Consider the following 12982-nt stretch of genomic DNA (forward strand, 5'->3'; position numbering starts at 1 on the left):
CAATAAAGTGGCCTTCAGCTGAAGTTGCACTCAGTGTAATCATGGCCCTAAGAGCACAGCTTGATTCCTCACAGCTTTGCATGTTTCATTCTATAAGTGCCATATTTCTAAAGGTAAAATGTCTGTCTTTTTTTTCTGTAGGTCCTTTCAACTCATAACGAACAACCTCAAGTGATCCTTGAAGCCTCCTAAAGGGAATTCTGTTTTTACTGATTTTTATCTTTTTTTGAGGAGAAATAAATGGGAAAATAAGGCCAGCCAGTGCATGTGGAGTGGGACAGGATGGGGGACACGGGACAGAGGGGAGGCTCTGGGGGACAGTGGCAGGAGAGAGGCGGCTGGAGGTGGGGCTGTGCTAGGGCTGAAGGACATCGGTTGGCAGGAATCCATCTTCGTTCATCCTGTTGGAAATGGGACAGTTTGTCAGTGCTGTGTGGAGGGAGGGAGGAGATAGGGCTCATGCATCCCTACGTGTATTTCTGTGGACGATTGGCAGATGTGGGTCAACATCCAGGAATGCAAAATAATACTCCGGTCCCTTCAGCCCCTTCCCCTGTTTCTGCTGATAAAGCATGTGAGGAGAGACCAGGCTGTTAAAGCAGGGCCAGGAAGGCACAACCAGGATTGGGGGGGGGGGGGGGGGGAACCTGGCATGATGCTCCCCACATCTGCGCTAGCCCTGTGGCCACCAACAGGGCTGTCACCTGCTTGCAGGGGTCACCCGATCCCTTGATCCTGTAGCTCTGCCTCAGCATTATTTTCAACATATATATATTTATTTTTTCCTTCTAGGGGAAGAAGGTGGGATGCTGCTGCTCAGCAGAAACCAGATCTGTTCCAATTAGAGCTGCTCCCACATTGTTGCCTTCCCCGTGAAGGTCATGAAAAGGAAACCAAAAATGCCAAGTGAGCTTTGCTTTGAGGGATAACCTCTGTGGTGTCTCTCGTATTGCATCGGAAATGTGCAGATAGAAAGCAACAGCCTTCTTTTCCTTTTTTTTTTTTTTTTCTTGTCTTGCTGCAGTACAGTTTCTGCCCTGCCTGGCATACTGATTTGCTGGAGAATTCAGGCAGCAACACAGTGGAAAAAAATCATTAAGTACAAGCAGGCCTTGCTCAGCACTGTATCACGAGTAGACTCCTACCGTCACTTCATTTTCTTTTTTTTCCCCCTCAGATCTCGAAACTCTTCTTGTGTAAAATAGTGTCAAATTTCAACAGTGAAATCCAGTTCCTTCCTCTTTTCGACCTTCAGCCAAGGAGAATGGCTGGAATAGAACTTGCCAATCATCTCGTGTGTGTGTTAGTGATCTCCTTTTCCTTACGTGTGCCACACAGTTCTTTCTCAGAGCCTTGAGACAGCAAGTTGCAGTGCCAGGATTTCTCAGTTTTAAGTTTTTTTTTCTTTTTTTTTTTCTTTTTTTTTCTTTTCCCTAGGCTGAACAGTGCATAGAGCTTTATTGCTAATGCTGAGCCTAACAGTCATCAGGAGAGAAGCCCAGAAGCTGTGAGTTGTGAGAACTGTGCTCATTTGTGGCTGTGTTCTTACTTCTGAACTGGGGAGGTGCACCCAAGCTTCCCTCTGCTTTGAGAAGAGCTATCAACTGTTAAAAAATGGGCAATTCAGACAGAATTATAACATGCCTGGGGGAGGAACTAAGGAAAACGGTGTATTTAACACAAAACTCGAGTGCGAGTTAATCCATAAAGATGTTGAAAGCTTGTTATAGGAGAGATTTTAGTGCTTTCAGAAGATAACTGTGGTGACGCAGAGCCTGACCCAAGGTTCGGCTCACCTGGAGTGCTGTTCCTAGGTGTGTCAATAGTTGGAGACCTAAGGAAGAGACTGAGCGAGACAAATATGAGCGATGCTTGATGCTCTCCTTAGAGACTTCATAGGCAGATCTGTTCCCTTGGGACTTCTTTTTTGCAGGAATATATCCAGCCTTTCCTTGAAGCCGCAGAAACATTTAGCATCTGCAACACCCTTTGTGAAGGCATTCCTGCTGCCCCTTCTTTGTTGTTTTGAATTTGGCTCCTGCTGCTTCAGCTGATGCCCCCTGGTGCTGGTGCTGCAGGCGGTGAGGACAACCTGTATTTATCCACCCTCCCTACGCACAGTCACCTTTTTGCAGACTTTTTTCTGTGCCCAGCAGTCACCTCTTTCACACTCTGCTGTGTCCTACCTCACTGATCTGTTCCTTGCACAGCAGCTTTCTCTGCCTTTGATCTTCTGTGCTGCCGTTCTCTGAACGTTTGCCACTTGTGCTAAAACCTTTTGAGGGATTTTCTTGTTCAGTCACAATACCATTTCTCTGCAATCCTTCTCAGTTGGTGCCTATCCTTAGTACCCTGAATAACTTTGTCTCATCGGTAAGCTGTGTCAATTGCCTATAAATACATTGAACAGCATAGGTCCCAGCACAGACTTCTCTTGAACTGGCTCTCCTTTGAGGAAATGTTGCTATTTCCTAACTGTGCCATGACCTTCCATGGATGCTTGGTTTGGTGACTATTTAATATCCCCCCAGACCTGTGGAGATTTCCATTGTCAAAAGTGCTGCCCTTTCGCGGTGTAGTTCAAACAGGTCAACTTTTGTCTGGCCGCACCATCTCTATGTGAACTTTTGGGCTTAGGACTGTAAAGCCACGCCTTCAGGTATGTTGGCAACCAGAAGGAAGTTTTTTGGGGTCTGGAAGTGAAATGAGGATGGTTGGAAGAGGTGGGCTTTGTGAAATGCAGACCAGCAGGACTGAGCTGTCACAGAAGTGCATGTTGGCTTCAAACGTGTAAATAGTAGTTAAAGCTGGCTGCAGCACAATTATCCCTTATGTTGAACTAGACCTCCAATTTCAGCTTCCACATGGAAATTACTTTCAGCAGGAAGTGATTTGCACAGAAAAAAAAAGTTTTACTCAATGTTATGAAAGAAATCCTAGGCTGTATGAGGAGCACCAAAGTGTGTGCTTTCACCTGCTGTGAGGGTTGTGCACAGTCCAGCCACACCTAGCAGAGGCATCTGCATGAATAATTAGCTGTCATTTCCTGCAAATCAAATTACTTTGCATTAGAATTTAAAATGACTTTACAGTTACCGAAACGTACTTGTCAGTGAGAGAGCGAGCAATGTTTTTACAGTGCCACATTTAAAAAGGGGCAGAGGCGCTTAACTCTTTTAAGAGAGCAATTATTTCTGAAATGCGTATTCTGAGAAGCACAGTGTGTGCAAAGATACAAAGATATTTGCTTTATGCTGCTATCTACAACTGGAACTGGTGATGCTGATCTCACAAATGAGATAAATTAATTTCCTTCTTAAACTTTATGAGCAGAAGACCATAAAATGTCCCACATTAGTGTCATATTTTAGCAACAGTTGTATGGGCTTCTATATGGAGTCAATTCTATTTTTAAGATACCCATGTTTTTTGTTGTTGTTTTTTATTTGTTTGTTTTTATTCATGATAGGTCGTATAATTGTATGTGTAGCTGTGCGTATAACTGTAAATGAACATGTCCTTATGATCACTTACATAATCCATTTAAATTACCAATAGGAGCGTTCCACTTGTATTACAGAACTGTATTTCCTAAAAAGTATTATCTGAAAATTCACAGACCCTGAATTTCCTCATGTCTTATGTTAGAGGAAGATCAGAGAGATCATCTGTCTATTTCTATCTAGCTGAAACACACCAAATAATAAATGGGATTATATATGAGTGATGAAGGTTTTATCATAGTTTTTTTTTTGTTTGTTTTTTTTTAATCATATTTTAAAGTTATGCCATGGTGACTTTGAATGTTATTCCACTTTAATGCAGTGAAGGAAATAAACGTATTCATGTTTATTAGTCCTTGCAAACCAGATCTTGCATGTAGCATAAATGACTTCCTGGCTATCAAGCGCAATTTCACAGAGTAAAAGCCTTAATACGAGTGTCTGCATGGAGAAGGCAGTGCCCTGTTAACTGCTAATAGGAGTCAATGAATCCTGATTGATTCAGCAACCAGGGAATATTTGATGTTCAAGATCATAAAATGTTATGAGAATAGACATTAATTTTACTACCTGTTGCATAGAAAAGGGGCGGATTTAGTTAAAAGGAAGAAAACAAGAACTTGTTTTTCCATATTATAAAAAAGCATAAGGATATTGTGTAGCTAACTTGCAATGACAAATGCAATGAGCTGTAAGGCCACGATTCTTACTACCTTGCTGCGGCTGGAGGTAGTGCAAGGCACTGAGCCATAGTACTGTGGAAATACAGAGAAACCATAGTTATAAACAGAAACATAGCTGTGTTCTGGTGGCTGAAATAGGAGAGTGCAACACGTTTCTTGTCAGATTTCATGGCAGGACGTTGGAGTAACATTAGAATAACAGAATTTGTCTAAAATTGGCATCATTTTGACCTGAATGTCACTGCTAATTTGCCCTATTAAGTTACAGGATGGATTTGATGGGGGACTGATGGCAGGAAAGATGTTTCAGCAGTGCTGTCCTCCTGCTCCCAGGACCTCTGCCGAGCTGTGCAGCTCAGGTAAACCACTGGTGTGGTGTGCGTGGAAGAGAAGGCACCATTCGTACCATTGAACAGTATTCAGATGTGTTCTGGAAAGATGCAATGGAAAATGGGTTGTGGAATTGGGTGGAAGAGAATAACGGGAAAGGGGAGAGGTGGGGGTTCGAAGCAGGAGGACAGAGAGAAGCAGCATAGCACAGGGGGATGGCCGGCAGTGAACGAGTAGAGCTGCTCGCTGCCAAGCAGCTCCCAGAAGATGCTGGGGAAGAGAAACTTGTCTCCGGGAGGCCTGAGCTTACTGCCTTCCGCCAGGCTATGGCTGCTGCTGCCAGCTTGTGTCAGCATGTTGTCAACACGTCCCCAAGAGGGTTTCATACAAATGTAATTAGCAGCGTGGAAAAAAAGACCTAGTCTTGTGCCACCTTTTTTTAGGCTCCTGGCACAAGAAGACCGTTAATGAAAGGTCCATGATAATTCAAGTCTTCACCTTCTGAAGGGAAGACCGATGTATTTTCACAGGCCCCAATTATCTGCCGGAACCACTGCCGGAAGGGGACCTGGTTTGAAGGAGCAGAGGATTTGGCATCATCTGAGGCATTTTGTGCCGCTGTTGCCAGGATGCTGGAACAGCTGGGCCAGTGCTTGGGTCTGTCCATGTGTGTCTGTTCAGAGGCTCGTCACGTAGCTTTGCTGGACAATTAGCTCCTTGAAGCTTCTCTAATAGAAGTAATGCAGGGCAGAAACCAGAGGAGACAGTGCTGCAGAGTGTGTTTAGACTGCTAAATGGTTAACAGCAGAGCTCCTGTTGCGATTCAGTCACAGCAGCAGCATAATGCCGGCTCTGTCCTCATCTGACACTTCCCTGCTGCTCAGAAGGAACCGCTGGGGAAATATGCTTTCACAGGTTGTTGGTTGTACATCTACATCCCTCAGAGCCTTGTAGAATAAGCAATGGGCTGAGGGAAGGGAAATAACCAAGCGCTGGTCACATACCAGCTCTGTTTTTGCTGTCAGCACAACCTCAAAGGCAGCCGGCACCGAGTGTGAGGTAATGCTGCTCGGGGGTCACCTCAATTAACAGCAGGGCCGGGACAGGGCCCTGCCTGGTTTCATAGATAAAGCTCAGCTACTTTTTCATTTACTGAGAAGAACCTGACTGAAATGAGCAATTGGGCTCATAAGCTACAAAAATCCGCTGGCAAAGTGCTAAAGCAGGATCCTTGCTGTGTGTGTACTTGATAGCAAAGCGCGTTACGTGATGGCAGGCTATCTTGTGGTTAGCAGGAATGGGAGAGTCCATAGCACAGGGAAAGCAGTATATAGCTCCTAATTCTGTTTTTATTTTGGAGAGAAATTACGCTGAAAAGAAAACAGTTGCAGTCAATATTGAAAAATGAGCTTATTTATCTTTTCGGATGCAGAAGACACTCCAGCATTGATTAGCTGTAACAGACCGAGTGCATGAATTGCAAGGTAAGGTATGACTGATCACTGCTGGGAAGACCCTTTGTCTTGGGACAGCACGGTGGTGGTCTTTAAGAGAACATCAGCCACAAATGCAGAGCTGTCCCAAACTAAACTTATTGTATCATAAATAGGGACTGTTGCTGCTGGAAAATAATCCAGGAGCATCATGGACTGCAGCAGCCTGGTCTGTCACTGTGTCAGTACCAAAGAGGCTGCAGTGACACAGCAAGGGGAGGGTGCTGGCAGAATGCCTGGATCTCTGAGTTTACTCATTAATAGTACACATCATATTTTTTTCATAAATGCCAATTCATAATTTTTTGAGTAAAATAACATCTATGGAGCCTGAGCCTCCACTCCCTCATACCAATGGCTGAGGCCATAACATATCTGTGGTGGAGAAAGGTTTTGAACATGAGGTTCTCCAGATCTTTCATATATTACTGGTCATCATTTCCCTTTGTGAACTTTTCCTCTGATATCAAGGACCACACTGCTATTTTTGAAGTAATAAGAGGTTGATTTTGATTCTCATTCAGAAAGCAGCTCTTATCCCTGGAGGTATTTAAGAAATGTGTGGATGTGGCACTAAGGGACTTGGTTTGGTGATGGGACTACGTAGTCATGTTGATGGCTGGACTTGATGATCTTGAAGGTCTTTTCAACCTAGATGATTCTATGTTTCTTTTCAAAAGGCTGTCATGGCCTGAGCTTTTATATTCGCAGTGAGATGCAGAGCGGATTTTGCCTATTAATTAGTCTGAACTCTTCAAAGACTTTAGATCCCAGAGATCCCAAGGAAAAAAATCAGCTGAGCCTGTTTCCAAGCTCTATATGCTTAAATCAGATTTAATCCCACATGAGAAACCACACACAAATCACTGGCTGGTGGAGAGGCAAACTTCAGTTTACTTGTGCTACATGGTTTTATTTTTCAAACAGTCCACTAACATCCAGTTTCAGGGAGTGACAAAGTGTTAGCTGTGAGTGAGTTGTCTGAGAAGTGCTGGGGTTTTGAACTAAGCGTTATTGTGAGAACTGGCTGCTTTTCTGCAGACCAGCCAGAGAAAGCTGGTCTTTCTTTCAGCTTCTTTCTCCAGGAAGGAAAAGGGTAAAAGTTAAACACCCCTTGGCAACCCGTCAGGTGGTGGCACTGCAGCCCGAGAGAAGCAATTTGCTGATTAACTGATGTCACAGGTTATGAAAAAAATATTTATGCACAGGGTAAAAGTAAAATTAGAGAGCAAGAAGTCATAGATCAGTGACTGGGGGACTATTTCTTTTTTCTAGTCCTAGAGCAAAGGGTGAAAATATCTTTGTCAGGTTCTTTGAGGTGGTGCTTTAAGCTTCTGGGTGCTTCGGATCACTCTTTGAAAGGCTGCCTCAAAATGGGAAGGAGATCTGTATCCTGGGTGTCTCCAAATGTGGTTTTCCAGTCTTGGGGACCCTCTGGAGCAAGCTGACCTGACCATCCAGCTATCTCACCCTCTCCAGATACCAAGGCATTTCACACCATCCGGCTCTCTAAAAAAGCCACCCACATTGCCTGACTGCTTCTGAGGTTTACCAGTCAGCATGTGTTGATCTAGACTGTGTGTGTAGGGTCATGGCCAACTTTGCTTTCCATCTCAACTCTGCAAGCAACAAACGTTGGAGCAATGCAGAGGGAAATGCTGGAACAACATCATCCTTGACACAGCTGAACCAGAGTCACGGTGACAATTAATGTTCGGCCACTGGTGCTGCTGATCAGGTGGAAGAAAGGGTCTTACCTGGAGGCATTTCCAGGGTGGCCAATCGACAGCCCAAGTGAAACTGTGGACTGGGAGGCAGCCCCTGCAAAGGAGAGAAGTTGGAGGAAGATTGGAGCTAAAAACGGTCAGACCCACCCGTGGAGAAGAAGGGGCTGTGGATGCCCTCCATAGCGAGGGCAGGACTTCAGCATTGTGATGGATTTCCTTGGGAGACTAGGGGGAGACTGAAGAAGATGAAGCTATCATTCAAAGCATTTAAGGGAAAAGAAGAAGGAAAAAACCCTTTGAACATTGCTGTTTATAATTACATAGGAATTGAAGGCTTTCTTCACTTTCATAGCTAGAAACCGCTTCCCTAGATGAAGTTTTTAGAGGCTCAGATGTAATCAGCTAAGGAACTCTTCAAACAAGCTAGCCGTGTTTTGATTTGGTGCAAATAAGAAGTGAAGTAATAGAAATAGCTATTCCAAGAATAGCTGGGCTTTGAAATGCTGATTTTAAATGCTGCATGCTGCCATTCGGCTGTCCCATCATGATAATTTGGAATGAAAGACAATTTCCCTCTCTGTAAGCACACGCACACAAATATATAAACAAATGGAAATAAAAAGCCACCTCTGAAAAATAGGGTTTTTCTATTTTTATTCTTTTCCCCCCTTTTATTATACTTTCCCTGTATTTCTTCTTTACTTCAAAATGACAGTAGCAGTGTTTCTTACGTCAGCTCCAAAGGATATCCAGTTATCATTTCTCTACCACTAACAGTTACCTGACTTCACATCACCATTTGAAGTCTGCTCATGTAGGGTGCTGCTATGAATTCACTGTAAACACTCCTCCCGTGCCGTGAGCTGATGAGGAGAGATCAGGGATGATGGCTGGCTGTGCTGCACTCAGAAGCACAGACAGAGCACGTACAGGTGTACCAGTGTCAGCGTGGACCTGGGGATGAAGGCTGGAGAGCTGCAGCTGCAGGGGTGCCCGCATGGGGAGCTGCTTGAGTATGCACCTGGGCTCTTGGTACCTCAAGACTTTGGTATCATGATGATTACATTCATGATAATTACATGGCTCTGATAACAGAGCTGGTTCAGGTCTATATCCATGATCATATATATATCTATCTCTGTATTTGTGTATCTATTTATGTATTTATTTATGTATTTATCTGTATTTATGTATCTCTACTGTTGGGGCAAATAACTTTCAAGGTCTATTGTTGTCTGCAGACCCCTGGTGGCTTTTCATGTAAGTTTAGTGATGTTTTTCAGGATTCCTGTTTAGAGACCTGAAAGTTTTTGTGGATTCATGCAAACTCACCTGTGCAGCTTTGCTTCAATGAGTAGTATCATTAATGTCTGTCATACTGCTGCTATGGGTAAACTCAGTCCTACAAGCTCATTGTGGTAGCAGTTGTACAGCAGTAGCAAATTGCAGTGGTAAATTCTGGTATGAATCTGAGGGTAAATTAGTCTCTGAGTTAAAATTTAAGTTGTTTTCTGAAATCACAAATATTTTTAGGACCACTGTTGTCCCCTTGGGTATGAGTAATGGTTTATCTGGTACTACAGATCCTAATAAATGCATTAGTTTATTTAGAAAGATATTAATGAATCATGTTGCCTACTGCTAGGTTATTTTTCCTGTCCTGTAATGCATAAATAGAGTGAGCTTGCAACTGAAGGGCGGTACACTGAGGACAAATGAAAAGAATTACTCTATTGAATTGTGCACTGTTGTCTCGTGCTTTCATTGCTATGGGATGTAATCGTATTAGCTGCTGTACTCTTAGATTTCAAAAGGCTAGTTCATAAGCAGTAATAACATTTGTGGCAATCTGAGCTAAGTTAATGAAAAAGATAATCAAATCTAATGCTACAGGGCATGATATCTGATATCTTTAGGGGTCATGAAGAGATCATGCAACTGACTCGGGGGAAGGGAAGGAGGCGGTTGTGTGCGTGGAGTGCACAGGAGGCAAGAGACAGCAGTAGACTGAGGGTCACCTTGCTCAGAAGCACCGTGTGCTGGTCACCGATGGAGGCAGGAGGGCATGCACTAGATGCATCACAGGGATGAAGAAGCTTATCAGGCTCATGATATTTTTAGTAATGCCAATACCTGGTGATGTATAAGTTTCAATTGATCCCAGACATTTGTCTCTATGTGTTGATTGGGAAATTGGATTACGTGTTTCATGTGCACTTTTGCCTTGCCCATAGCAGGTATATACTGAGTTGGTAGCTGATCATGGCTGGCATTTGAATAGGTTTTTTTTGGTTGTTTTTCAGTAAACACCAACGCTGATCTGAAATTCGCTTGTATGCTTGAAGACAACAGAAAATTCTATTCCCTGTTAGCATTTTTTTTTCTGCTATAGCCTGTGTCTGTCCATGGCCAAAGAAAGGTAGAAAATGAGTACAAATGAGATGGCTGAGGACTGCATGAAGTGGTCCCTCCTTCCAAATTAAAGCTCTCCAAGAAAGTACTGTTAGGAAAACACAGGTAGGAGAGACTGTGGGAGCAGATGGTTTTGGTTCTGCCTGGCTGTTCTCAGTTTCTTTCCCTTCTGCGTCTGTGCCTTTATGTAGCCTGCATTCAGCCCATACAGGTAACACGTTCATTGATAATTTGAGCATTTGGAGACTTTCCTATCATTTACATCTGTTGCCTGTGTTAGATGGACATATTCATAAAAGAATTCAGCAAGAACCTTGTCCAAGCCTAGCCATGAGTCAATCCCATAACAATGCCTTAAGACTCCCCACAGCAAATTGAGGAGGGTGCACCAAGGTCATGGTGATGATCGGAAATACTGGGGGGAAATATCCAAAGGGCTGGGTGCTGATAGGTAGCTTTGCTGTCACTCAGTGCACCTCCAAGAGAAGGGTGAAACAGCAGACGTAGTCAGGCAGTCCCACAGCCCTCGCAAGCGGAGTCACACTAGCTTAGGGCAGAGATAACACACTGTGCTGTGCCATCATACACATATATGGTTTCAGCCTGTGTGTGACATCTGCTCATTACACCTGTTTGCTTGGAAAAAAAAAAAAAGGCCGTATTTGAATGTATTTATTTCTCCAGAACGACAACTAAGCACAGAATAGGAAATACATAAAAAAAGCTTTTGGTCCAAAAGCTTTTAGTATGATGGTTTGTATCTTTTAAGAGTGTTTATATGGATTTAATGCAATAATACTTGAGTACTTTGGTGTCTGCAATAGCTGTATTTCTATTTAAAAATTCTATCTTCTTTCCAACCTTTCAGAAAAGCTTCATTAATTCTTAGGAGTAGGGGTATTTGTAGTGTATCTCCTTATTTTTTTGCAACTCAAAAAAAAAATAAAAATCCATCTGCTAGGCTTCAGGGCTTACAATAGAACAGAAGAGATAATCATAATAAATTTGCTTGAACTGGTAATGATAATAATCATTATACTTATATAGAGCTTGGATTGAAGAAAATCCAACAGTGCATTTAGGAAAAATGATGAAAATCTACTATATAAAAATTGACTGTTTCCACCCACCCCTTCCCACAGTTCCTCAGAGCATCGCCATGTTTATATTTTGAATGTCTGCAGCATGGAGTTATTGAAACTAAATCAAATTTTAATAAAACATGGTATTGTGGGATTTCTGTGGGGCTAAAGTTCAAATTAATGGCCTTGAATGTATAACATCAAATGCAGACTTTGCCTAAGTTAATACTAAAGGGACTTTTATTTAGCTTTCTTTCTTTCTCTGCTCTGCAAGAGAAAAAATAATACCTCATCACTTCTAAGAAAGTCAAAGTTATTCCAGACAAGTGAGAGATTATAAAGTTCCCAGCATTGCAAATAGAGGTAGTTATTTTAAACAATAATATTCAGCCTTCTGTGTTGCTTCCCTCTCTCTTTCAGCATGGACCTGTCTCTCTGCAGGATGGATTCTCAGCTGCAAAGCATCCAGATACTAATTTATATGTATGCGAATATTCAAGGTTAATAAGAATATGTTCCCTGTGGGAGAGACACAGTCGGTGCCATTCAGACTGCATTCCTCTTTCCTGCCCTGCTGTACAGGAGGCTGTCGAAAATGTGTAGGTTGAAACTGTAGGTCCCTTGCTACTCACATGAACAAATTTGATGTTTCTAATTGGCATTAGATGAAGTATCTCTCTCCTTGACTGGATGGCTGGCAGGCAGGACAAATGAATTTAAATATCTGCTCTGAATCAAGGAGATAGAGGATAAATTAAACTTTTTTTTTCTTTTTCTTTTTCTTTTTTTTTTTCCCCCCCACATTTCTATTCTGGCACAGTGCAAATTTTATTTATTTATTTATTTTACAGGCGACCAAGGATCAATGATCCAAGCCGGTAATCCAGGTCACACCTGTATAGAGAAAGCAGGAGAAAAAATTCACAGCTTGTGTTTTCAAGCAGGTTACCCTTTTAATCAGAGGCAGGTGACAATCTATTGCCAATTTTGCTGGATTAGATAGCAACCTAAGCATGACTTTTGCATGTCCTCTTTATTTGATCTCTGGTGGATTTATGCACACATCTGGCTGGTTCTGAGGGACACCTTTCTTACACAGATCCCACACACTTCCTGGAAGGACCACCAGCTATCTTGGACGCTGGGACTGCCTGTTGGGGTAGGACACCCTGGAACAGCATGGATGTATTTATTGTGTTTCTGAGCTGGGAAAGCCCAGCCTGGGTACAAGCTGTGAGGCAGTTTCATTTTGCCTCCAAGTACATCTAGAGAACCTATGCATAGCTCGGCAGTTTGCTTGGCCTGCAAAGTGTGGTGAGGAGCTTGTATTAAAAGAGGATACATGATCAGACCATCAGCCAGACTGCCATCATGCATCGCCTGCTGGTATGGCCACACGTTCCTCTTCCTGTGCACCAGGCTGGTCTTTACCCTGTGCTTCCTGACCCACAGACCCTTCTTCTGGGCAGCTGGCAGCATTTGCTGAAGGATGGGAAGGCAGGGAGTGGACAGCAGGGAGCCTTTGGGGCAGCGGTGTCTAGTGGGACCAGCAAGGGTGTGCTCAGCGCTGCAAAACCAGTAGGCCGAGAGATGTGAGTGGTGAGGATATAGACGGAGAACCTGCCAGGGTGAAACCTGTGTGTATCCCAACTTCTGTCTCCCCTGTGCACTCAGGTTTCCACACCGACACAAGCGGGTTGCCCTAGGCAGGACAGTGCCGGTTGCAGTGCATGACATGCCAGGGCCTGGGGG

Source organism: Anser cygnoides, chromosome 3 (assembly GCF_040182565.1).
Source record: "Anser cygnoides isolate HZ-2024a breed goose chromosome 3, Taihu_goose_T2T_genome, whole genome shotgun sequence".
NCBI classification, from domain to species: Eukaryota; Metazoa; Chordata; class Aves; order Anseriformes; family Anatidae; genus Anser; species Anser cygnoides.